The 27,715-nt window shown below is 46.4% G+C and overlaps 2 pseudogenes; both read right to left on the reverse strand.

Moving 5' to 3' along the window:
• Window positions 1–3,339: 3,339 nt before the first annotated feature.
• LOC101596674 lies at window positions 3,340–4,230 on the reverse strand (annotated as a pseudogene).
• Window positions 4,231–6,234: 2,004 nt separating this feature from the next.
• Window positions 6,235–21,984, reverse strand: LOC101596373 (annotated as a pseudogene).
• Between the last annotated feature and the right edge of the window lie 5,731 nt (window positions 21,985–27,715).

A 27,715-nucleotide genomic window follows, 5' to 3' on the forward strand; every position in this document is an offset into this window, starting at 1 on the left:
TACATACATTTAGCCAGACACAAGCAGACATTGTTACACCCCTAGGGCTCATGACTACTCCTGTTTTAGGTTTTCAGTATCTAGTATGTATTTCCTCCCATGGAGCAGGCCTCTAGTCCAGTTAGAGGGCAGTTGGTTTCCAGCATGACAGACATGCCACTATTGCACCTGTTGGTTCATTTGGCCTGGATGGCAAAATATAAGGCTTGCAGTGTCCACTTGCCCTGGCCAGCAGGGAGTTGAACAAGGACCGAGGGGAAGTTAGCCTGAATGGGAAGAAGCAAACAGACACAAGGAAGGAGACCAAGCCAAGTTTCTGGTCAAGGCCTCGAGAGTTTATTCTTACATGTAGGTTTATATAAGGTTGTAGGGGGAAGGGGATGTAATCAGGCCAAAGATCACAGAGTTACTGGCTGAACTGCAATGCCTCTGTTTCTTTATCAGTTAGCAGCAGCACGGGGGTGGGAGGGGTATCACCAAAGCGTACGATTTCTTCATTTCTGGTAACTGAGCATTTAGATGAGGAGACAGAAACTTAACTTGCTATATGGCGCTTTCTGTCAACATGGCTCATACCTCCCAACATCCACTGTTGAGTATCTTCACTGGTGATTTCTCTCTCTCCCATTGAACTGCCTGCAGAATGGCTTCTTCCAGCTTTCTGTCAGCTGGTCTACATAAAGGAGGTTATCAGCTCAGTTCCAGCAGGATTTCTCAGTGGCCTTGCAGCCCAAGTATATGGAATCTTCAGCAATAGGGTCTTGCTATCTATTCCTGGTGGGAAACCAAGGTCCTTGGCAATGGCCTATAATGTTTTGGGGGGCATCAGGGGCCTCCCTGGCCAACAACTCACTGGAAGGTATCCCATCCCTGGCACTGAACATTTTCTAATAACAATCTTCAGCTCCTGAGTGTTCTGTTGTCCAAAAAAGTAGGTTTCCATATGATTTATTTATATCCTCTTAGATTTTGATTAGCCCTCCCTCCACCTTTCCTTTATTCAGTCTCTTCCCCTGATCTCACTAGGGCCTTTTCACCCCCATTACAGAATTCTTTAATATAGGAGGTTGGGTTGGTGAAAAAGAGTCAAGTTGTTTCTCAATTTGGGACAGGTCCTGCACAGAAAATGGAACAGGCCACACCTTCAGTCCCTGCTCCCTCCCAGAGGATAAAGATGCAGGCATTAAGGGGCTGTCAGGACTGGGTATGGGAGGTGATAGGAGAGGGGGCAGAAGTGTTAGTCTTTTCAGGAGCAGATAAAGTAAGCAGGTGGGGTTTGGGGGATGTGGGATATAGAACTGGATGAGGTGGGTGGGGGTTGTGTAAGGGAAGATGTGGTGGTGGGGGTGTTGGGATGCAGAAGAGGAGTCTTGGTGGGTTGGCTGAGGCTTTAGGGGAAAGGCTGGAACTAGAAGAGAGGAGGGGAGAGGGCCATGGGGTGGGGCCAGGAAATGGAAGAGGTGGTGTATAGCTGATAGGGCAGAGGAGGGACAGAGGGCCATAGAAGGGGATGAGGGGAAAGGATAGGGAAAGGGGAAGGGGGGGTAAAGGCTTTGAGGGCTTGGAAGGGAGGCTGTGACTGAGGGAGAGTAGGAGATAAGGGAAGGGGAACTGGAGCAGGAGGAGGACAAGGAGGGGTGGACAGGAAAGGAGGGGTGGGGGTGGCAGCAGGAGAGGGAGAACAAAGGGAAGGTGGGGGAGCCAAGTGTTCTGGGAGTTCAGTTAATGCTGAAGACTCAGGTTGGGGATTTGAGTCTTGTGGTTCTGGTTGGTTTATAGGCTTGTCTGTTGTGGCTAGGAGAACCAGAGCCGCGGAACATTAGATATAGAGAGGAGGACAAGAGGGTAGTTCCCAAGAAGCCTGAACATAAGGGAGTTCCGACCATTTGCCAGTGCAGCTACAAAAGTTTTCTAAATTATGGAGGACATTGAAATCTAGAGTGCCCTCTGGAGGCCAGTGTGAGTGGTTGTGGAGTTCATAAAAAGGTCAATTTTAGTAAAAAATCAGGCACTTAGATTTAAGGGTTTGCAAGAGTTCTAATTTGGATATGTTTTGTAACAGACAGCCCAGAGGTGACTGAGGGTCGAGTTTTGATTCAGAGTTGCCCATTTTAAAGCTGAGGCCAGAGGCTCTGAGCAGGTGGGGGGCACGGGGGGGGGGGGAGGCCAGAGTGAGGCATCCCCCACAATGGCCTGGGCCCAAAACAGTGTGACACACACACACACACACACACACACACACACACACACACACACACACAAAGAGAGAGAGAGAGAGAGAGAGAGGGCGGGCAATCCTAGGGGACGCATCTCCCAGTGCCTTAGGGTACCTGGCTGCCTGGCAGTGGAGATAAACGCAAGGGTTTGTCAAACAGGGGCCCGGTAAACTGAGGCTAAGGCTACCGATCTTATCATGTCCACAGCCGGAAGAGGGGTGGCTTGCCAACAGCTGAGGGGGGACTGGGGACTCAACTCCACCCAGGCTTTCCACACCAGATGAAAGGCTTGGTCAATGCGAGGAACCAGATCAGACCAAATCAGTAAAGCTAGTTCAGGTTTATTGGCACAGCTCTTGGGCAGGTTCACTAGTCTCAAGATGTGAGACAGAGAAGTTGCATCCGGGACCTAAGGTGCAGGTATTTTAAAGGGGAGTGCAGAAGGGGCAGGGAGAGGGTAGTGGGAGGAGATGACATGCTAGCTGGAAAACCAGGCAGGCTGAGGAAAGTAACTATTTCAAGGATGGGAGAAAGGAGAGTTCTCCTTATAAAGTTCTAACTAGGGAGGGGGACCAGCTGTTGGCCCGCAGGGGAGTCTTGAAACTGCTGGTCCCCATGCTCAGGGATGTGGGTGATTGGATTATTGGAGGGCATTATGTTAGGTCCTTTGTTCTGAGCACATCCAGCCTATCACTAAGGCTCAGTCTAACATACTGCCTTCTGCAGCTGCCTCTGAAAGCAGAGAAGCCAGGGTAAGTGAGCAAAGTATGCCTGAGGAGTTCTGGGGCCCAAGAACACGTGCTGGGGCTGCACTGGGCCAGGATACTTCCATACAGAAGGCCAAAAGACTGGTTCCAGAAGGAAAAGGGATCACATCCTGGCTGTTTGGTTGCCCTGAGACTCACAGCTAGTTACCAGGCAGCAGCCTAAAGCTCTTAGGTAGTGGTCAAAGCAAAAACCTTTCATTTTCCTTCTGAAAACTTTCATTCTGTTTTTGTTGATGCTTTGTCCATAATTTACTGACTTAATGACACTAACTTATTTAGGCCAATTAGGAACAAAGCTAAAGTGCATCATTCTTGGGTATAATTAGCTGATAAATCATATTTTGCTAGTGACTTTGTCATGTCACCTTTAATAAAAACTCCTAAGTTGCATTGATTATTCCCTAAGAGAATAGAGACTGATGGTAATTCAGATGAGCACCTCTGAAAAGGTTCGCCAGCTTCCTGTTTCACTCTAGCCAGATGGTTTTGAAAATTTGGAGAAGGGCTGAAATTCCCCACCAATCTGAGACTGTACTTGAGCTTTTACAACATTAACTGGAAAAAACAAGAATCCCAACATGGCACCCAAAAGACCTCCACAGATGAAGTCATTGACCAGATGAGCACTATGCATCCTCACAGTAGGCAGATGCTCCTTCATAGGTCCTCGAGGGCCAAAGAAAACAGGATTGCTAAATCTATTTTGGAAAAGAATAGGCACCAAATCTCGATGGTATTCCCCAATCCATGGCATTTCCATGCCTGGAAAGCCTGGTAAGTGTTTGTGAATTTGTCATGATGCTTATGATCTTGAAGCAATGTCTGAACTCTTTCCAATGGAGTGCAAATGGCTTCTGTTGTCCCTGCAAGTATTGCTGCCAGGCCACAGGTTTCAAACTCAGGAGCACTGACATGCTTCTGGAGAAGGTAAGACAAATCCTCATAGAGACCAAACATAAGGGCCAGGGTAGTCATTTTCTCCATCAATGGGGGAAAGATTCCACGATACGGGCTTTGAAATCCATCCCTCATCAACTGAAGTACTGCATCCTGGGTTTTGAGCCCACACAGCTGCTGCCGAAAGAGGATATTCTGAGTGGGACATGTGATCGCTACATGGTTGAAAGCTGCACAGCAGCCATACAAGTTATGCTTCATTTCTCCAACATTTGTAATGTGAGGAGACAGATCTTGTTTTGAAGATCTGTGATCCAAGATCTCTTCTCATGAGCTTCTGAATCCATCATGTTGCTTAAGACTTTTCTTCTTCATGAAAAACTCTTTAGCCTCAACTGGCTCAATTCATTGTTCAGATTTTCTTTGTGTCCTAATATATGGTCTGTTTTAGAGAATGTTCCATGTGCTGCTGATAAAAATGTATATTCTTCAGCATTTGGATAGAATGTTCTTTAGATATCTGTTAGGTCCATTTGTTCCATGACATCATTTAAACTAGATGTCTCTCTGTTTTTTGTTTTTGTTTTTGTTTTTGTTTCCAGGATGACCAGTCAATTGATGAGAGTGGGGTATTGAAGTCACCCACTACAATTATGTTTGGTGTTATCTGTGACATTAAATGTAATAGTGTTTATTTGATGAAATTGGGAGCCCCATGTTAGGCATATATATGCTTGGGATTGTAATGTACCCTTGTTGGAGTATTCAATATAAAGTGACCTTCTTTATCTTTCCTCACTAATGTTGGCTTGATATCTATACTCTAAGATATTAGGGTAGCAACAGGAGCTTGTTTTGTAGGCCCATTTGCTTAAAAGACCATTTTCCATTCTTTCACCCTAAGATAGTGTCTGTTTTTTATTGAGAGGTAAATTTCTTGGGGGCAGCAAACAGAAGGATCCTGCCTTTTAATCCAATCTGTAAGACTGTGTCTTTTAGTTGGGGCATTGAGGCCATTGATATTAAGAGTTATTATTAAAAGGTATGTATTTATTCTCATCATTTTTCTTGTTTTGTAGTTCTTCCAGTTTTCCCTTTACTCTCTTGTATTAACTATTATTTGAGTATGGTTTATTTTTTCCTGTTTCCTCATGTATGTGCTTTGCTTTCTCTTCAGTGTGAAGGATCCTTTTAAATATTTTCTGTAGAGCTTGTTTACTTGCCATACATTCCTTTAGCCTGTTTTTGTTGTAGAATGACCTTATTTCTCAATCAATTTGGAAGGGTAGGTTTGCTGGATAAAGTAATCTTGTTGAAAGTTGTTATTTTTCAGAACTTGAAATAAATTATTCTTTTTTTTAAATTTTAAATCTTTTAATAATATGAACATTTACTCCCAATTTTTTACAAAAAATTTCCATGGACTTCTCTGAACGTGGCTGTTACACTGACTGCACACGTTACCACTGCACTGAAGCAGCTCTGTAAACACCTCAGAGCATTACAACTGTCTGGTAGGAAACAGGATGGTATCCTCCTAACAACCGATGGCTTCCAGAGCTCATGGCATGGTCTTCTCTGGGTGATTATTAAATTTGTGTTTTCATTTTGAACTAGTGATAGAAAGTAGGGATAGCCTTGGAGTCACGAGAATTTATGTTTAGGGATATTATCCATGTCCTTCCTCAGAGAAATCTTGGAAAGTACAGTGTGAGATTGAAAACGTGGTGTCCACTGTCACCGGCACTGAGAGCACTCTGCTCTGGAACTTGGGAGGAAGGAGCAGATGTGGCTGCTGCTGGGGAGCAGTGAGTGATCAAGATAAATATTTCAACAAAGAACTGAATCGGGAGAGGGTTCCTGGATTATTGCACTCCAGTAATCATTTCACATTATTCACACTTCTATCTCAGGCCTTCCCAAGTGTTGCTGTTCCATTTCCTCCACCACATGCAATCAGGAACTAGGCTTCACCTATTACTAAAGGCCAGAAGGCCTGTCCCAGCAGGAGAAAACAAAGCTTCCAAGAGAGTAATGCCATTGCACAGACACCTCCTGAACTAGACCTACCCCGGACTGCGGGAACAGCCCTGCCTTCCCACATGTACCTTTGAGACCCCCAGCTGCACCTTGTCTCACCGGCACAAGAATGTACTGGTCCTCAACACACAAGAAACACCATCCTATCCTTGAGTTCTGCTCTGTTTTGGTATTTCTACTTGGGTTCCATGGGTTGGTTCCACTGGACGCAGTCCAATGTAGTAGTGTTCCCTTAGCCTGATGGTTCCCCCAAGCACCCTGTCGGCAGTAGACAGGCTCCGCTCGCTCAGCACCCCATGGGCTGTCTTCTCCAGCTACAAGGCTGCAGAGAGGGTCTCCGGAAGTCCAGTCTCCTCAAGCTTCAGTCTCAGGTTGTCAATCCCAATGCTGGCAATAGCAGGCACACTGCTTTCAGCTGGCTCTGCTGTCCGCGTCGGGGTGGAGCAGTATAGGATGAAGCCCACCATGATGACAGTAATCGACAGGATGTACAGTCCTGAAAACTTACACTTAAATAGAAAAAGTCCAAAGAAAAGGCTGTAGAGGTTGGCTGTCAGGATGTCCAGGTTGACAGAAGTGGCACTAGTAACTTTAATCACCAATGGCATGAAGCTGTACAGGCGAAACATACAGACAGCAAATGCCACAAACAGCAGGGAAACTTTCCAGTCCTATTGAATTTTGGCAATGTATTTATATTTCAAAATCAGTAGTTGTATGCCACTGATAATTGTTCCAAATAAGACCACCATTCCTAGAAATTCCTGTCAGCTCAGCTTCTTCACAATGTACTCTTCACACACATTAGACACAGCATGCAGGGAAGCTCCAAGCAGGACCAGGATGTCACCAATCAGTTCATCACTCCCTGAGTGATGTCTCTCCCTGCTAATTTGTCTGCACCAACCATGGTTCCTACGCCCAGCAGACAGACAAACAGTGATGAAGTGGATCACTCTGTATCTTGCACGAAGAATAAACCAAGAGAGAGCCATCAGCACAGGAATCCCAAAGCAATCCGACAGCTGGACGCCGGTTAGAGTTGTGTACTGGTATGCTCTGACAATCAGGTAGTTAGCCTCCACATCTGCTAAGCCCAGCAGGATGTACTTCCACCATTTTTGTCTCAAAATCTCTAACAGATTATCACTGCCTGAGTGGAAAGCCAGCATCAGCGTGTAAACCAGGAACAGCAGGCAATAGTTGATAAAGCTCTGAAGCATGGGGGTGTTCACCTTGTACTTCTCTGCCAAGTACTGGCTGGTGATGGCTGTCCCACATATGCACAAGGACAGCATCTGGCCCAGAGCTATGGTCTTCAGAATATTCCAGGTGAACAGTTTGCGTGGATCCTGCGCAGCCTACCAGAATCCTTGAAAAGCAGACAAACTCAACACCTAGGGTTACTTCTGCTGTTTTCTGGGCATACAAGAGCTTTGTATGCCCAGAAAACAGCAGAAGTAACCCTAGGTGTTGAGTTTGTCTGGCAGGAGCAATTTATTGGCAATTCTAAAATCCAACTTTGTAATATAGACATTCAATCAAAAATAGCACAGAGTATTTATGCAAGGTGGGGATTAAAACAAACAGATAACCTTATAAAGCCAAAGTCCCTAAGGCTGTGTGTTGCTCTACATCCTGTCAACTGGGAGGTTGAGATTTCTGTTCTGAAATGGGTTCCGGGTCAGCCTGTGGCTGAGTGAAACCCTGGCCCCAGTAATGACAGAAGAAAAAGACAAAAGCCCTATGAGATTAGGGAGCATCAAAGGCAATAACAGTCAACCCCCAAAATACAGCCTGCTTAAGAATGGTAAAGCCAACCATGAACATGTAACACATAACCGGCCCTGACATGGAAAGATAGATTAGCATTTCCAGTGCCGGCCTATGTACCTGCCTTTGTGTAAGTAGGCCCAGTTACTTTTTGGGGTGGCTTCCAATCTCACCAATGCTGAGTGCCCACCTCCATCCCTCTGTGTAGCACTGTGGATCTGGTGTTCTGATCAGCTATACTGCATGCCCTGCAGTTGGGCATTGAATAGGTTCTCCCAGTCCTCATTCTTTTTGTTCTCCTCTATCCTCTAAGTCAAAGGCTGAAAGGCTCGATATTATGAAAGCCTTGTTTGGGCAATGACTTTCACTGTGAGATCATATATGCACTGGTCAATTCATGTCTGGAAGACAGTGCCCCAAACCAGTCCTTCCCACCGGTAGCTCTTACATTCTTTCTTCTCCCTGCTCTGCAATGGTCCCTGAGACTTGGAGGGCATGTTAGACATGTCTTACTTAGTGATGTGATTTAACCAATCTCTTAATTTTAGCACTTTAATGGGTTTTAGTCTCCTCAATATCTACCACCATCTGATAAGATTCTGTGGCTAGCAGTGAAAGCACCACTGTCTTTCTGTCACCACCTCCGCAAAGTACCTTGCAGTCTGGCTGCTGTTTTAGGATTGCCTCTTACAGTAATAGGCATTAGGCTGTCTCTTCCCTTTTAATAATTATTTGTTGGTTTTTCAAGGTAGTGTCTCACTCTAAGTCAGGCTGACCTGGAATTCACTATGTAGTCTCAGGGTGGCCTTGAACTCATGGTGAACCTCCCACCTCTGCCTCCCAAGTGCTGAGATTAAAGGCATGCACTACCACACAGTTTAGTTTTTATTTAAAATACCCGGATTCCTAGCAGCAGAAGTGCTTAGCACCTCATGTTCTCGCTCCTGCTACCTGGAGACCTTGCTGGCCCAGCTTCAGGATGGACAGAACTCAGGCTGGGGGCCTGACACCGCACCCAGCCTCCCCTGCAGCCCTTCCTCCAGCAGGTGGAGCCTTTCCACTGCTGCTACATGGGACTCTGCACTTTGGTCCATGTATCCAGAAGTGCCTTCTCCAGCCCATGGCTAGTGATTGAGTTCAGGACTGTGGTCAGGGAGCACCGCTTACTAAGTCTTCATTTTCTTATATGTAAATTGAAAGTAGGAATTCCTAAGACCTGATTCTCTATTCAGCTATCTCATGGCTGCAGCTACGGTATCCTTATCCCCAAGAAAGCTTGTGGGCCTAGCAGCCAAAATGTAAACCTCCGTGGCAACAACGTGGCTCACAGGTAGAGGTGCAGTCTTTAGGCTGTGGTATACAGCGTACCACAGAACAACAGAAATGCCAGTAACAGTGCAGGGCAACACAGAACACACAGGGTCATGGAAAGAACCTCAACGTGGCTTTACATGTTTTTCAGGCCATACGACAATATTAACCCACAGAAGGACACTACAGGAGGCTGTGAGGCTGCAGGAAGATGAGAGGTTACAGGAGAGTATGACGTTGTCAGGACATGTGCAGCAACAGGAGAGTGTGATACTGCAGGCGGATGTGAGGCAATATGAGTGTATGAGGTTGCACGAGTCGTGAGGCCATAGGAAGGTGCGAGACTGCAGGAGTGTGTGAGGCTATGGGAGGATGTGAGCCCAGCAAGAGGATGTAAGGCTTCAAGTGGATGTGAAGTTACCAGAGGAGGCAGCAGGAAAATTTGAGTCCTCAGGATGGTGTGAGGCCACAGGATGCTATGTCATACATTAACCACAGGAATGTGTGAGGCTATAGGAATACGTGAGCCCAGCTGGTGGTTGTGGGTCTTCAGGTAGATGTGAGGCTACAGAAGGATTTGAGGCTTTAGGAGGTTGTGATGACACAGGAGGTTGTGAGGAATCAAGAATATGTGAGCCCACAGGATGGTGTGAAGCAAAAGCAGGTTTTTAGGCCTTAGGAGGGTGTCAGGCCACAGCAGTGTGTATGGCCAGAGGCAGGTGTGAGGGACAAGGACATGTGAGGTCGAAGGAGGGGGTGAAGCTGGAGGATGATGTGAGGCTGCAGGATGGTTGAGGCCTCAAGAAGGTGTGAGGCTGCAGGACAATTGGAGGCTGAAGGAGGATGTGTGGTCTCAAGAGGTAGTGATGCCACAAAACCTTGTGCATCCACAGGAAAGTGTGAGGCTGCAGGAGGAGACAATGCTGCAGGATGGTGTGTAGTCACAGGAAAGTGTGCACCCACAGGAGGATGTGAGCCACAGAAGAACATTATGCTACAGGAATCATGCAGGAAGGCACAGGACTGCAGGAGAACACCTGGACTATCAGCAGCAGAAGTGCTCAGCACCTCATGGTCTGGCTTTAGTCACTGGAGGCCCTCTCTGCCCTCTCTGTGAAGGGGGCTTTAGGATGGCCAGGACAGTGGTTGAGGTTGGGTGCTGCTCCCAAGGACCCTCTTGTGTCCCAACTCTAGCAGGCTGCTTCTTCCCACCAGTGCCTCCAGGGGGTGCCACTCCTTGGCTCAGGGGACCCTAAAGTGCCTTCTCTTGTCCAAGGTCAGACGTTGAGTTGAGGTTGCAGAGTTCAGGGTTCTCTGCCTACTAGGCCTCAGTTTCCCAATGTGTGAAGTGAGAGCAGTAAAGCCTCCCCATACTCATGAAGCCAAGGTGCTCAGGAAGTAGAGGCATAGGGAAACACTTGGTCTCCTTGAATCTACTTGTTCCTCCATTCAGGAATATTGCCAAAGAAGGGTATGAGACCACAGGAGGATCAGAACCCCATGATGGTGTCAGGCTACAGGAAGATGTGGGGGCTAGAGAAGCTTTGGAGGGCACAGGCGGGTATGAGGCCACAGGAAGATATGAGATCACTGGAGGACATGAAGCTGCAGAAGGTGTAATGGGGTGCTAGAGATCCAGGAAAGTCCTTGAACCCCAAACCCTAAGTTCATTTCTAATTTTAATCAAAGGATTGAATAAAAAAGACTGAGAAGGGTAGTTATTAAATTATTGTATTTATTGAGGAAAGAACAGAGCCAAGGAAAGGTACCCACAGGGCTAGAGATCCCTCATGGAGGGCCTGGGAAAAAACTGTGGAAAGAAAAGAGAGAAAGAAAGTTCAAGGAGCTCCTGCCATGTGGAGAGCTGAAGGGGATAAAGAACTCATGTGGAGAGTTAAGGGCTAGGGGCTGGCCTGGGCAGAGCCAGCCCAGGCCCAGCCAAGAGAAAAACTCACCCACAGCCGAAAGTTCTCAAGTAGTCAGAGAGCTTGCCCTCCTCTTGCAAAGATATTTATATCCTTATAGTGGTGGGCTGTCTTCTGGCTCAGGTGAACCACAGGGACAGCTGGCTGGTTAAGGCTAGGGGCTGTCTCAGGAAGAGGTTAGCCCTGACACCAAGTTCTGGGGGCTGAACTTGACCAACCACAATGTTTAAGTCCTATTGAAGACCTCCCTCCTAGGAGGGCTCCTGGTTGTTTGTGGAAAAACAGGTCTAGGGAACTAGGCAAGAGATAAGAAGTCAGATCATGTCTGATTTCTAGCAAGTGAAGACTTTCCTGACTTTTTTTAACCTTCAGGTGTCCAGTCACCCTAACTGTATCCCCCTCTCAGAGGGATGTTGGAAGGCACAGGGCTGCAGGAGGACACCCAGATTCTTAGCAGGAGAAGTGCTCAGCATGTCATGTTCTGGCTCCTGCCACTTGGAATCCTTGCTGGTCCAGCTTCATGATGGCCAGGACACTAGCTGGGGGCCTGGCCCTTCACTTGCAGCCCTACCACCAGGAGGTGGAACCTTCCCACTATTGCGAACATGAGACACCCCTTCTCGCCCCATGGACCCAGAAGTGCCTTCTCTGGCCAGTGGCTGGTGATTGAGTTCAGAACCTTGGTCAGGGAGCACTGGACACTAAGCTGCCTTTTCCCTATATGTAAAGTGAGCAAGCATTCCTAAAAAATGCCTGTGAAGCCTGGGTTCTCAAAATGTGGCCCAGGTGGATCACATGCAGGGGCGCATCATGATGGAGCAGGAGTCTTTAGGTGGTGGTGGTACAGTAACTTTAGAACAATAGAAATACCAGGAAAAGTGCCGGGTGACACAGAGCCCAAAGGGTCATGGACTGTCCCAGCAAGACCCTCAATTGGGTCCAGGTATGGTGGAAGCAAAGGTAAGAAGATTGCCATGAGTTCGAGGCCACCCTGAGACCACATAGTGAATTCCAGGTCAGCCTGGGCTAGAGTGAGACCCTACCTTGAAAAACAAAACAAACAAACAAAAAGAACCTCAATGGGGACTTTACATGTTTTTCAGGCCACAGGACATATGTCATAGGAGGTTGTGACAATGCAGGAGGCTGTTTTGCTGTAAAAGGTGTGAGGCCATGGAGTGTATGAAGTTGCCAGGAGGGTGTGAAACCTCAGGACAGTGTGAGACTGCAGGAACATTTGAGGCAGTAGGAGGCGGTGAGGTTGCAGGAGGTCTTGAGACCACAGGAGGGTATGAGACTGAAGGTGATGTGTAACTGCTGAAGGCTCTGAGGCAACCAGGAGGACGAGGATGAGGGGCTGCAGGAGGAGTTGTGAGGCCACAGGAAGTGGTGAGGCTGAAGGAAGGTGAGGCTGAAGGAAGGTGTGAGACAGCAGAAAGATGTGAGGTCACAAAATAGTGTGAGGCAGCAGGTGGTTGTGAGGCCATAGCAGGGTGTGTGGCCAGAGGGAGATGTTAGGCATAAGGACGTGTGAGGTTGTAGGAGGGTGTACGACTTCGGGAATATGTGAGGTTGCAGGAGTCCCAAGGAGTGAGGCTGCAGTAGGGTGTGAGGCTGGAAGAGGATTCAAGGCAGTAGGAGGATATGAGGCTGCAGCAGGGTTGAGTCCACAGGAAGGTGTGAGGTTGCATTAAAATGTGAGGCTGGAGGAGGATGTGGGGTCACAAGAGACTGTGAGGCCGCAGAACCTTGTGCACAGGAGAGTTTAAGGCCACAAGAAAGTATGTAGTTTCCGGTAGGTTTGAGTCCACAGGGCAGTGTGAGGCCACAAGAGGGCTTCAGGCAATATGTATCTGCAGGAGGACATGATGTTAAAGGATGGTGTGAGGCCACTGGAAGATGTGGGGCCTCAGGAAGATGTGAGGGCACAGTAGGACATTAGGATACAGGAAGGATGCTGGAGGGCATGAGGCTGTAGGGGAGCACCTGCATTTTCAAAAGCAGAAGCGCTCTGCACCTCATGGGCTGGCTCTGGCCACCTGGAGGTCTTTGTAGTGAAGAGGGCTTCAGGATGGCTGGGACAGTGGTTAGTGATGGGTGCTGCTCCCCCTTGTGTACTACCCCAAGCAGGCTGCACATACTCCACACTGCCCACAAGGGGCGCTGCTCCTTGGCTCCAAGGGACCCTAAAGCATCTTCTCCTGTCCAAGGCTGGAGGTTGAGCTCAGGACATTGGTGAGGGAGCACTGCTTACTAAGCTTCCATTTCCTCATATGTAAAGTGCGAGCAGGAATCCCTAAGACATGCCCATGAAGCCTGAGTGCTCAGGATGTGACTGTTGTGGAGAACACTTGGACTCCTTGTATGTATCTGGTTCTCCATCCAGAAATTTTACAGCTTCTGTGATGGTGTCCTCATCCCCAGGATAGCTTGTGGACCTAGGGCCAATGTCTATACCTCTGTAGTGACTAAGGTGACTCACAGGCAGAGGTGCAGCTTCATTGCGATGGAGTGGGAGTCTTTAGGCCATTATGGGATACCTCCAAGGTCAGAAGAAGGCAGGTAACAGTGCCAGATGACACAGATCCCCAAGGGTCATAGAAAGACCCAGCAAGACTCTCAGTGGGGCTTTACATGTTTGTCAGGCTATAGGACAGTGTTAAGTCACAGAAGGGTGTGAACTACCAGAGGCTGTGATGCTGCAGGAGGGTGTGAGGCCCTGGGAGAGGATAAAGCTCCTAGGAAGGTGTGAGGTCACAGGAGGGTGTGAGACAGCAGGGGATGTGCATCAGCAGGAGGGTGTGAGGTTGCCAGAGATCTGTGTGAGGAGCTGCTTTCCTGTTTTATTCAAAGGCAGCTGCATCACTGCAAAGCCCTTCCCAGCCTGATTCTGTTTATCTCCTTGAACTTAAGAGCTACATCTTTTCTTTAAAGAAAATTAAAATGAAGCTGGGTGTGGTGGAGCATGTCTTTAATCCCAGCACTTAGGAGGCAGAGGTAGGAGGATCACTGTGAGTTCGAGGCCACCCTGAGACTACAAAGTGAATTCCAGGTCAGTCTGGGCTAGAGTGAGACCCTACCTCGAAAAACCAAAAAAGTAATAATAATAATAATAATAAAATGAAATATTTTTAAAACTATTTTAAGATTTATTTTTATTTATTTATTAACAGAGAGAGGGAGAGACAGAGACAAAGACAGAGAGAGTGAGAATGGGCATGTCAGGCCCTCTAGCCACATCATGTGCATCTGGCTTACATGGCACCTGGAGAATTGAACCTGGGTCCTTAGGCTTTGAAGGCATGCACCTTAACCTCTAAGCCATCTCTTTAGCCCTAAAATGAAATATTTTAAAATGAGTGTATTCCAATCACTTACTAGGTAACTAATGTAAAGAGAGCAAGATGTTATATTTCTCTACATTTCTTTATATCAAGCTTAGAGAAAAATAGAAGTCACTTCCTTGTAGGAGCATATGAAAAAATAGAATGAACACTTGCTAAAGGAGATTGGGATGGTAGATAAACAGGATACTCTTCTGGTCAGAATAGCACAACTCTGGCCTGCATTGTTAAGCCAAATCCGTAAGGGCAGATAAGGGGGACATTTGGAGAATCCTGGTGGACCTCACACCCCCCAGGTGCTTCCTGTAACTGACCAACAGACCTGTTCACAAGTTCATTTTTTGCTATAATCTTCTAAGAATGGAATGCCCTTGCTGTAATGCACCCTGTAAGTTTAAAATTACTTCTATGGCTGTAGCTGTAACGTGTGTGTTGTGTGATTTATGGTTTACTCCCATCTTATTTTTTGCAATAAACATCTTGTAGTCTTCTCCAATAAAAGCTGACACTCCGAGCAGTTCAGGGCTGCTCTCAGCGATCCTGACTTCTCATGTGCAGTCCCAACGCGTCGGATTTTCACTCAGCACTCTGTGGGTCAGTGGTCTTACTTGTGCAACGCCAGACCCCACAACACTGTTTCTGTGATTTTTGAATCAGCGGTACACAGAACAATTTGCAATATCTGAGTAAGATGTTCAGTTTAAGTTACCAGCAATATCAAATGCTTTTCATTTCATTTAACTTTTAAAGTAGTTCATTATTTTACTTGAGAGAGAGAGAGAGAGAGAGAGAGCATAGGGAGAGGGAAAGAGAATGAGCATGCTAGGGCCTTCTGACACTGCAAACCAACTCCAAATGCATGTGTCAATTTGTTCATCTGACTTAATGTGTGTACTGAAAAATTGAACCTGGGTTGCTCTTTTTTTTTTTTTGTTTTTGTTTTTTGAGGTAGGGTCTCAATCTAGCTCAGGCTAACCTGGAATTCCATCTCAGGGTGGTCTTAAACTCACAGTGATCCTCCTACTTCAGCCTCCCTAGTGCTGGGATTAAAGGCATGCACCACCTTCTGGGTTGCCTTTTGAGGATATAAAGCCTGTGAGTCATCTCTCCATCCCTGGAGTTATTTTTATTTATTTATTTATTTTTAATTTATTTATTTGAGAGCTACAGACACAGAGAGAAAGACAGATAGAGGGAGAGAGAGAGAATGGGCGCGCCAGGGCTTTCAGCCTCTGCAAACGAACTCCAGACACGTGCGCCCCCTTGTGCGTCTGGCTAACGTGGGACCTGGGGAACTGAGCCTCGAACCGGGGTCCTTAGGCTTTACAGGCAAGTGCTTAACCACTAAGCCATCTCTCCAGCCCTGGAGTTATTTTTTAAAATGACTAAATATACTAACACTTTTGAAAAGTTCATTTGATTGAACCCAGGGCCTCACACATGCAAAAGATGTCCTCTACCACTGAGTTCATATTCAGCCCTGTAGCATTCTTTTGTTGGTATACATGTAGTGTGATAATTTAAACAGTAATTATATCACCATTTTGAATTAAGTAACTGAATAGAATGAACAATCTAGAACATTATGATTTCTACATTACAAATTTCCTTTTCCTCCAAACACCCCTATATTTGCCCAGTATTCTTAAAAAGTCACTCTTCTCTAATGGGAGACAGTATTCTGAAAGATCAAATACTTTACACTATTATTACCAAGCAAATCTAGGGGCTAGGGGAGTGTACATTTTAGCAAGGAATAAACTTTGACTTATGTTAATATATTTTTATTTTTACTTTATTATAATTTCTCCTTATTTTTCATTTGGTTTAATTAACTTGTATGGTTATTCTTTTTCTGAACTTTTTGGTATATATTTTAAATAATTTATAAGCAAGAGAGGGAGAATGGGCACACCATGGCCTCATTCCACTGTAAAGGAACTCCAGATGCAAGTGCCACTTTGTGCATCTGGCCTATGTGAGTACTGGGGAATTGAACCCAGGTGGTCAGGCTTGTCAAGCAAGCACCTTTAACTGCCATCTCTTTAGCCCTAAAACTTTTGCATTTTGTTCTCTCTTATTCTCATATCCTCAACAAATGTACACATACACATGCATAAACATATATGCATATACATCCATCCATGTTCATATACATTTAGATAGCATACACATATGTACACTTGTATGTATACATACATATATACATATACCCAGAAGGATGTGAGGCTGCAGGAGTATGTGAGACCAAATGAGGGTGTGAGGTCACAGGAGCATTTGAGGCCATAAGAGGCTGTAGATGGGTGTTAGGAGCAGGCAGGTGTGAGGATACAGGAGGGCATGAGGCCTCAGCATGGTGTAATATTGCAGGAGACTGAAGCAAATAATGGCGTGACTGCAAGGTATATTGAAGCAACAGGAGGATGTGAGACCTCAGGAGCATGTGAGACCTCAGGAGGATGTGAGGCCTCAATAGGTTGTGAGGTTAAGGAGGGCAGAAAGCTATAGGAGGGTGAAAGGCTGCAGTAGACTATGAAGCTATAGGAGGGATGCATGAGGGCTTCAGGAGGATGGGACATTGCAGAAGGGTGTGAGGTTGCAATAGGGTGTAAGGCTGAGGAGGTGTGAGAATGCAGGAAGATGTGAGGATAGAGGAGGGTGTGACAACGAAGGAAGATGTGAAGTTTCAGGAGGTGTGATAATAGAAGAGGAATGAGAATGCAGGAAGATGTGAGATTACAGAGGTGTGAGAATGCAGGAAGATGTGAGGGTTCAGGAGGTGTGAGAATGCAGGAAGATGTGAGGTTACAGGAGGTGTGAGAATGCAGGAAGATGTGAGGCTTCAGGAGGTGTGAGAATGTAGGAAGATGTGAGGCTTCAGGAGGTGTGAGAATGCAGGAAGATGTGAGGCTTCAGGAGGTTTGAGAATGCAGGAAGATGTGAGGTTACAGGAGGTGTGAGATTGCAGGAAGATGTGAGGCTTCAGGAGGTGTGAGAATGCAGGAAGATGTGAGGCTTCAGTAGGTGTGAGAATGCAGGAAGATGTGAGGCTTCAGGAGGTTTGAGAATGCAGGAAGATGTGAGGCTTCAGGAGGTGTGAGATTGCAGGAAGATGTGAGGCTTCAGGAGGTGTGAGAATGCAGGAAGATGTGAGGCTTCAGGAGGTGTGAGATTGCAGGAAGATGTGAGGCTTCAGGAGGTGTGAGAATGCAGGAAGATGTGAGGCTTCAGGAGGTGTGAAAATGCGGGAAGATGTGAGGCTTCAGGAGGTGTGAGGCCACAATAGCTATCAGGGCCAACGGAGGGTGGATTATGTGTGGACTCAGGAGGATGTGAGGCTGCAGGAGGACATGAGGCTAAGGGGGATGTAGGAAGGGCTGCAGGACACTCATTCTCAAGTACAGTAGTACTTAGAACCTCACAGAATGCCTCTGCCAGTTGGAGTCTTTGGTTGCCCAAACTATTTCAGGAAGGTCAGGACACTGGCTGGCGACAGGCTACCAGCTCCTGACTGCCCTCTTCAGTTCATGCTTTCCCCACACTGTTGACTATGTGTACCCCTCCTTGACTTGTGGACCTGAAAGTATTCTCCCTACCCGTGGCTGATGGTTGTGCTCAGGACCTTGGTTAGGGTGCTCTGCTTATCAGGCCTCAGTTTCCTCATGGGTGAAGTGAGTTGTGTGATCCCTACTGCATGCCCATGAAGCCTTGGTGCTCAGGAAGTAGTTGGCTTGGGGAACACTTGATTTTCTTGAATCTTTTAGGTTCTCTGTCCAATAAACTCACTGGACTGCTGTGATTGCGTCCTCATCTCTAGGAAAGCACAAGGGCCTTGCAGCCAAGTTCTACAGCTCAGTGGTGGCAGAGCTGGCCTGCAGTGGAGTTGCAAATTCCTGGAGGCGTTCAGGAGTTCTTTAGCCTGTGGTGGGATGCGCAGACTCTGAACAGCAGACATGTCAGCTCACAGTGCCAGGGGACACGGATCCTCATGGGTCCTGGAAAGATAAAGCAAGAAACTCCGTGGTGCTTTATATCATTGTGAAGCCACAGGAAAGTGTGAAACTACAGGATATGAGGCTGATTGAGGATGTGACTCTGCCAGAGGGCGTGATTCCACCAGAGGGCATGAGAAAAGGAAGATGTGAGGGTGCAATAGGATGTAAGGCTAAGGAAGTTGTGATGCCACAGGAGGGTGTGAGTCTACAGGAGAATGTGAGGCTGCAGGAGGGTGTGAGGCTATAAATGGTTTTGCTGGCCTAGGATGGTTTGAGGGTACAGGGGAGTGTGAGGCTGCAGTAAGGTGTGAAGTCATAGGAGTTTGTAAGAATTTAGGAAGGTGTGAGGTGCAGGTCAGTGGGGAGCTTCGAAAGTGTATGAGGCTGCAGAAGAGTGTGAGACTTCAGGACATTGTGAGATTGAAGGAGGGTGTAAGGTTTCAGGAGGCATGAGAGTGCAGGAGTGTGTGAGGCAGAAGGAGGGTGTGATCTGGCAGGAAGTTGTGATGGTGTAGGGTGCAGGAGGGTGTGAGGCTGTGGAATGGTGAGGATACAAGAGTGCGTGAGAGTCCAGGGGGTGTGGCACTTTGTGGTTGCAGGATGGTGTGAGCCTGCAGGCTGGTGTGAATCTGCAGTAGGGTTTGTGGTTTCAGGACCATGTGAAGCCTCAGGAAGGCGTGAGGCTGCCAGAAAGTGTTGGGTTGAAGGCGGCTGTGAGGGTGTAGGATGGCTGGAGGATGCATGAGCATGGGAGGGTGTGGGAAGGTTTGATTCTGCAGTGCGTGTGAGACCACAATAAGGTGTGAAGGTATAGGAGGGTGCGAGACTGTAGGATGGTGTGAGCATGCAGGAGGGTATGAGGTTGTAGGGGTGTGTGAGGGTGCAAGTGTGGGAGGCTGCAGGAGGACTTAGTGTGCAGGAGGGTGCAACCTCCCGTAGCCTCATGCTCTGCTGAACCCTCACATCCACGTGCAGTTTCACATGCTCCTGTTGCTCCAACCCCAGCACTCAGGAGGCAGAGGTAGGGGTAGTTTGAGGCACTCTAAGACTACACAGTGAATTCCAGGTTATCCTGGGCTAGAGGGTTAATCTCTTCCTGAGACAGGTCCTAGCCCTAACTAACCAGCTGTCCTTCTGGTTCACCTGAGCCAGAAGACAGCCCACTTACCTGAGGTCATAAATACCCTTTCAAGGGCTGGGTTGGCTCTCTGATCACTTGGGAACTTCCAGCTCTGGGTGAGTTTTTCCCTAAGCTGGGCTGAGCCAGCCCAGGCCCCTCCAGGAGGGCCCCCTATCCCTTACTCTCTGCATGGGTTCTTTATCCCCTCCAGCTCCCCACATGGCAGGAGCTCCTTAAACTTTCTTTTCTCTTTCTTTCCATGCTTTTTTTCCAGACCCTCTATGTGAGATCTAACCATGTAGGTGCCTTTCCTTGGCTCTGTACTTTCCTGGACCCCAGCACCCCGTTACAGTTGGCAAGCCAGCCAGGAGATCTTGAGAAGGAGAATTATGATTATTTTATTCTGGGAGAAAATGGGAAACATGTTTTCTGGCTGTGACAATGACTTGGGATATTTCTACTGCTTCTCCCCACTTTTGGGAAAACTGCCTTGCTTTCTCTTCTTTTATATTTTATTTTAAATTTATTTGAGAGAGAGAAAGAGACAGAAAGAGAGAGAGAATGAGCATGTCAGGGCCTCCAGCCACTGAAAATGAACTCCAGATGCATGTGCCACCTTGTGCATCTAGCTTACATGGGTTTTGGGAAATCGAACCGAGTTCCTTTGGCTTTGCAGGCAAACACCTTAACTGCTAAGCTATCTCTCCAGCCCTGCTTTCTCTTCTTCATGGAGGGTAAGATCACAATCTCTGGTTAAGCTGGGGGGAATGAATGGCATTGGCATTGGCCAGATAGGCAGAGAGGCCTCTCTTCAGACTGGACACTACCTACCTTGGCTTCTCTGCAAGACCTGCTCCACCCTGCTGGGGTTGCAGCCCTATTGAAAGTTGCTGTTGCCTAGGGTCAAACTGGGTGCCAGGTGGGCTCTTCTGTAAAGGTCATAACTTTTGTAGGGAGATGCACTTGGTTGAGTTGCTCTGGCCCAAGGCTGAACTCCTCCAGAGCTTGGGAGCTGGTTCTGCTGAGCTGAGGAGGAGAGGCCTCGTGGCCATACTAGGGTTTTTTCATTTTCCCATTATAAGCCACTTGGTGAAAGACCCAGAAAGACCCAGAGACTAAATTAACGCCATGAAGGGATTCAGTAAGGTGCTGCTCTGGCTGGGCCTAACTTTCAGGTTTTCTGTTTAGGCAGAAGGCAACTGCCCTGACATATGGTTAGGGAAGGTGCCCACCCAAAGGCCAGAGTCACCCCTAGCCTAGACAGGCCCAGGACATGCCTGAGGCCTGTCCTGTTGCTCTTTCTGCCCCAGCCAATCACAATGAAGACTGCCTCATCTGCCTGGGGTCCCCCTAGCTCCCACCTCTGTCCTGCCCTCAGTTTTGCCGGCCAAAATCCCAAGCCAATCAGAAAAATACTGTTTAAATCAACCAATCATGTTCCCAACCCCTTCTTCTATGTTCAAATCCCAATAAAAACTGTACCCTCCCCTACTCGGGGCCCTGTATGGAACCACTGCGTTGGTGAAGTCAAGGGACTGAGCTTAAGCCCGAATATTAAAAAATGCTCCTTGTCCTTGCATACGTGTTTGGTTCTCCTTGGTGGTCACTGGGGGTGCCAAGAACTGGGCATAACACTTGGCACAAGACACATGGCTGTCTGTGGGGGGTGGGAGGATGGAGTTCTGATTCTTGCAGTGAGCTCCACCCATCCTGCAGCACAGGCCTCGGTGCAATTCAATTGGAGATTTGAGACCTCACATCCAGAGCAGAGACTGTGGGTCTGTGGCTGTCTAAATGAAGGCGAGACTTAAAATGCTCCAGCCATGCCCTAAGCCTAGGCATTTTGCTAGAAAGGTTTTTCCAACAGGCCTGGGTCCCAGCCACATGCCTCCTCCCTTCTGTGGAGCTGAGGCCTGTGGCTATGTCAACTGGGCAGGGGAGGTAACCATGCTGTGCCTCGGGAAATAGAGACCCAATGGGAAAGACATGCTTGATGGTGTTTGCTAACTACTGTGATTTTCTGCCAAAGTGTTCTATGACAAATATATCTTTGCCATTTATTTATACAGGTATTATAAAAGGTAAAATGAGGGCTGGAGAGATAGCTTAGCGGTTAAGCACTTGCCTGTGAAGCCTAAGGACCCCGGTTCGAGGCTCGGTTCCCCAGGTCCCACGTTAGCCAGATGCACAAGGGGGCGCACGCGTCTGGAGTTCGTTTGCAGAGGCTGGAAGCCCTGGCGCGCCCATTCTCTCTCTCTCCCTCTATTTGTCTTTCTCTCTGTGTCTGTCGCTCTCAAATAAATAAATAAAAATTTAAAAAAAAAAAAGGTAAAATGAGCTAGGCCTGATAGCACAGACCTAGTATCCTAGCTACATGGGAAGGTGAGACAGGAGGATCTCCAATTCAAGGTTCCAATGTGATAGCCTGACCTCACATTTAAAATCATGTGACTTTTAAATTGCCTGGTTAAAAAAAAGTGCATAATTTTAATTTGAACTGTGCATGATATTTTCTCTTTTGTTTGGGCTTCAAACAAATAAGATGTTTATGGACACCGAAGAGCCAACCTGACTCCAATTTAACAGCAAGAGCCATTTCGATATAATGACTAGGTTAAGTTTCTGTTTCTCTAAGTTTCTATGTCTGAGCTGGGGCCACAAATTGCTCCCTGGTTACTGTTCTCAGGATTGTGTATTCATAACGTTCCTGAAAGTAGATTAACTGTAATGGCTGGTTGGCTTCTGTCACCATGCTTGCTTGCCTCTGAATACCCCCTACCCTGTGATTTTTATGGTTTTGCCCTATAAAAGGAGTCTGAGAAGCTGACTTGTGACTGCTCTCTGCACCCTGCCTTAAGGAGACAGCCACTGATCTGGCTCCACTGTGCAAAAATAAAAGCTTGCTTCAATTTGACCATAATTTGTGGTTGGTGGTGTTAATTCTCATGAATTCTGGGTAAACATTATAAACCCCAGTGAGATAGAGACCCCGTGCCCAAACTCAAAATGTATACCCTTCTTTCTGAGCCTTGAGGATGGAAGTGTCACTCCCAGGGGATGTACACCTTGAAGATATTCCAAGGCTCTGGGACATGCTTTCTGCTCCATGGACAGCTGAGGTGAACAACCTCACAAGATTGAAACCAGCAAGTGGTAGTCTGGGAAGGCCTCAATTGACTTCTTTTCTATGACACTTGGTCTCGGTTGAGATCTCACTTGGGGGCAGAAAGGTGTCTGAGAAGGCACAGACACACTTCTGTCCAGGGAAATTGCAAGTTATTGCACTGTCCACTTAGTTTTGAACAATTGTGAAGCTTGCATTGTCCAGTTGGTCTTGGTTTTAGGCAATAATGAGATGTTGCATTGTCTACTTGGTTTTGGTTTTTGTGCCCATATATTATTCAATTGTTGTCTGTCTTTTGTCAGTCCTTTTGTGTTTTATGATTCTGTGGCTTTTAGTGCCTAGCTTAAGGTGACTGGATGGACAGACAGAATGGGAAATAAGACTAGCAAATATGCCACCTCCATAGACAGTATATTGAAAAAATTTGACAAACTTTATCCCTCTGTAGTAAAACAAGATTATGACAATACCATTACCCAAAGTCACCTCAGAACCTTTTGGTTCATTCAATCTCCAGATGGCTTGGGCAGTGGCCAACGTTTCCCTTGGCAAGCCTGGCCACCTGGACCAAATTGGATATATTTTGCCTTGGGCAGAGGCAACTTCAGATCCACCTCCATGAATGAAGGTTTGTATGGTCTGAAATGGCCAGAGAGGCCAAGTTCTTGTTGTTACAAGGAGAAACCATTCTGAGCCCTCAAGAAAACATCAGGAGATCCCTAAGTCTCCAGTCTTAAAATATTTCTAAGAGGATCTCCTTGTCCCCCTGTATGCCTCTCCCTACCCTTCATTACTTCTACCTCAACCTCTTCCCCAATCCCCTCTCTCTACTTCCCCCTCTGCTCCTCATCCCTCACCTCCTTCCTTACCTATTTCTTATTCTCTGCACACCCAGCAGGGACTACCTTTTGACATCTCTGAAAACTCTCTAGAAGTGCCAGATTCTCTCCTCACCTCGTTCGAAGTTTCCCCTGATAACTGTTATGTTTATGTTCGTTCTCTACAACTGACCTGTACAAGTGGAAAAACCAGAATCCTCTTTTCAGTACAGACTCAAGTTCTCTGACTTCCTTGGTTGACTGTGTGCTTTAACCATCTCCCCACCTGGGATGACTACCAACAACTCCGGTGCACCCTTTTTACTATAGAAGAAAGGGAATGAATAGTAACTGAAGCTGAAAGAGCAATACCTGAGATAGACACCCAACCCAGTGAGCAGAGAACTGAAACAATTGACTATATTCTGGCAGAAGGAGACCTGACTGGGACTATAAAACAGAAGAAAGTAGGAGGTCTCTTGGTGAGTACCACAGGCTCTCCTAAAAGGACTGAAATGGGCCGTCCGAAAGCAGAAGATTAGCAGGGCTATGGGTCTTTCAAATTAGGGCCCCGAAGGCCATTGGTATCCTTTTCAACTGGGGGCCAACCTGAACGATTCTTGGTGGATATGGGCTCCACATGTTCAGTACTACAGAAACCTCTGAGGCCCCTCACCAATCAAACAATAGAGGAAGAAGGGACAATGGGGGAAAGGGCCACTGAATGAACTGTGGACCTGGGACATGGGACAATAACTCATTTGTTCCTTGTCATCCCTGAATGTCCATTCCCCCTTTTGGGAAGAGATCTTCTAAACAAACTTCAGACAACTATATCATTCCCAGGGGACACACCTGAGCTCCAACTGGGAAATCCAGCCCAGATGTTAACGGATACCTGTCCCTTAAGTGAGGAATAACTCCTGCTCAAAAATCCTACCCAAATGCCTGAAGAGGAATTAAGAGAGCAACTACTCAGGGAAGTCCCAACTGTATGGGCAGAAGACAAACCACCAGGACTATCCAGACATGTGCCACCAGCAGCTGTCCAGTTATCCTCAGGAGCTGTACCTCTCCAGGTGAAGCAATAGCCCCTCAGTCAGGAAGCTAAAGAGGGTATAAAAGTTCACATCAAGCACCTTCTCAAGACAGGCATACTTACTCCCTGCCACTCGGCATAAGTTAATGCATTTGTCTCCTAAGACATAGAGAGATACTCCAAAATATCTCAGACCGCTGCTTGACCTGTGCTTAGGTAAATGCCAAAAAGAACATCCTCCTTCAAGGATCTAGAAGTCAATAGTGAATATTGGGAGATGGACTTTACTGAAATCAAACAAGGGCTATATAGATACAAATACTTGCTAGTCTTTGTCAACACCATCTCAGGCTGGGTGGAGGCCTTCCCAACTCAAATGGAAATGGCTCAAACTGCAATAAAGAAATTAATAACAGAGATTACTCTCAGATTTGGCCTGCCCTTAAGCTTGGGGTCCAACAATGGCCTGGCCTTCACAACCAAATTGTCTCCATTACTCTCAAAGGCTCTTACTATAAATTGGAAACTGAGATGTATGTACCATCCTCAGAGTTCAGGCAAGGTAGAAAGGATGAATAGAACCCTGAAGGAAATTTTAACTGCATACACACTTGAGACTGGTGGTAACTGGTTAGACTTCTTGCCCTTTGTCCTCCTGAGAACTCAATGTACCCCTTACAGGGAAAGCTTTACTCCATATGAAATAATCTATGGGAGACCACCCCCCTACGATGTCATAGGAACATCAAGAACTGTTGATAGACTCCCCTATATCAGAATCTTTAAAGGGATTGCAACTGACTTTGGATAAGATTTTTTTCTCAAGTCCAGCTGCTCACCTGATTAGATTTCATCTGCCTGACCACCTGTTTCATCTGGGAGACACCATGCTAGCCTGCAACTTTAAGACTGATACACTCGAACCCGGATGGAATGGTCCCTACACTGTGATTCTTTGAACGTCCACTGCTGTTAAAGTTTCTGGCATCCCTTCTTGGATACATCGCTCACACCTTAAAAGAGCACCTGGAGGGCTGGAGAGATGGCTTAGCGGTTAAGCGCTTGCCTATAAAGCCTAAGGACCCCGGTTCGAGGCTCGGTTCCCCAGGTCCCACGTTAGCCATATGCACAAGGGGGCACATGCGTCTGGAGTTCGTTTGCAGAGGCTGGAAGCCCTGGTGCGCCCATTCTCTCTCTCTTCCTCTATCTGTCTTTCTCTCTGTGTCTGTCGCTCTCAAATAAATAAAAAAAATAAATAAAAAAAAAAAAGAGAGCACCTGGAGAACTGAGGAAAGAGAGACAACTCACAAAAGGTGGAAAGTAACTGAATGTGGCCCTTTTAAGTTTAAGATTTCTAAGGTTTAATGTTTTGCTACTAATGTATTCTTGTTTTTTCTTATTGCTATGGATGTCATAATGATAACTTTAACCTGTTAGGTTGAATACATACCCTTGTGCTTCTGCTATGAAAACTCCAACTAACCTCCTACCTGGGAATGGGAACTCTGGTTGACAGAAGGGAAAGCGGTCCTAGGAAACCCTCCCCAAGAAGGGCGTATAGGCTGTCAAGACAGGAGTAGATGTGGAAGTCTTCACACTTGGGCCTGTCTCCAGTGGCACTGCTTATATGCTGTGATGTAAGATGCACAGGGCTGGGAGAATGTTGCAGGTACTTGGCTTGGGAGCTGGCCAGGCAAGATGAGCATGGCTATCGTGTCCTGGACCTTCCCTGTCCTGGAGGCACATAGACTTCACTATGTGTCCCCATCTGGTTTGGGAGAAAACAGGGAAATTTGGGTGAAGATTCCTGTAGCAAGGAGATAAAAAAGCTCTAATTTCTTTTCCCAAATCTGGTCGGAGTGATGCCCCCCTTCTTTGAGAAGATGCAAACCAGGATTGGGCATAACTTGACTCTAGACTCTTCACTTTCCTCCACTTTGTTTCAGATGGGAATGTTGCCTTCCACGATACCCTAAAAGTCTCTGGTAGCCTGTCTCCGGAGAAACTGGGCTCATTTAGATGATACAGGGAGAACAGGAATTGCTCATTACTTTTCCCCAGAGACTTAAAGATTGAAGATTGGTAACTGAACCAGATAAGAGCTTAAAACAGTTGTTCCAGGTGGCAACTTCTGTTTATTGTAGTTGGGAAGCCAAGAAAAAGAAAAGGGGCTAGAAAGGGAGATAAAGAAAAAAGGATAGACATCACCAGGAGATCATAATGGTAATGAAAGTTGCTCAAGGAAGGACATTTAACTGGATAAAATAAAAAATATGTTTACTTCATGTAAAGGCTTTAACCAGTAGAGAAACTGAGTCTTATGGCTAAAGCTTCACTAATTAACAGCTTGCTGATGCTAATTTGTTGTGGCTTAAGGGTTATAAAATCTGGCCTTAAGACTCTTAGTAAATTAGGTTGCTCTATTCGTCAAGATTTTAACTATTGGATAAACTGAGTCTTAAGATAAAGGTTTATATATAAATGTTTCATTTCCAAAGATGAGATACTCATACTTAGAGACATTGTGACTTTAAAGATAGCTTCTGTTTTATTTATGCTAATTCTATTAAGTGGTCATCACTAGATTTAATTGCTTAGGTTTAAGTGATTTAATTTCAGTCATGATAACTTTCATCTTTCTGTTAGGTAAAATATGTTGGGATAGCTTGTCTAAGCTTTATCAATTTTAAGGCTGGGTAAGACAAATTATTTTATGTTTTTTTAAAATATTTTATTTTTATTTAATTATTTGAGAGAGAAAGAGAGAGAGAAAGAATGGGTGCACCATGGCCTCCAGCCACTGCAAATGAGACTCCAGATGCATGCATCACCTTGTGCATCTGGCTTATGTGGGTCCTGGGGAGGAGAACCTGTGTCCTTTGGCTTTTCAGGCAAGCACCTTAACTTCTAAGCCATCTCTCCTGCCCATAACTTATTTTGTTAATAAAAAGCTCTGTGGTACATAAAATCGATTGCTATCAAGATTAAACTAAAAACATTGGTTGCAGGCTGGAGAGATGGCTTAGCGGTTAAGCGCTTGCCTGTGAAGCCTAAGGACTCCGGTTCGAGGCTCGGTTCCCCAGAACCCACGTTAGCCAGATGCACAAGGGGGCGCATGCATCTGGAGTTCATTTGCAGTGGCTGGAAGCCCTGGCACGCCCATTCTCTTTCTCTCTGTCTCTTTCTCTCTCTCTCTGTTGCTCTCAAATAAGTAAAAATAAACAAAAAAATTAAAAAAAAATTAGTTGCCAAATGGCGTTTTCTCTTTCAAAACAGATTTGTCAAGAGTTGTATTAGAGCTTAGCTGTTCTGGCTCAACAATAATCAGATTCTGTTCTATTATATG

This window comes from Jaculus jaculus, chromosome 14 (genome assembly GCF_020740685.1).
Source record: "Jaculus jaculus isolate mJacJac1 chromosome 14, mJacJac1.mat.Y.cur, whole genome shotgun sequence".
Taxonomy (NCBI): Eukaryota; Metazoa; Chordata; class Mammalia; order Rodentia; family Dipodidae; genus Jaculus; species Jaculus jaculus.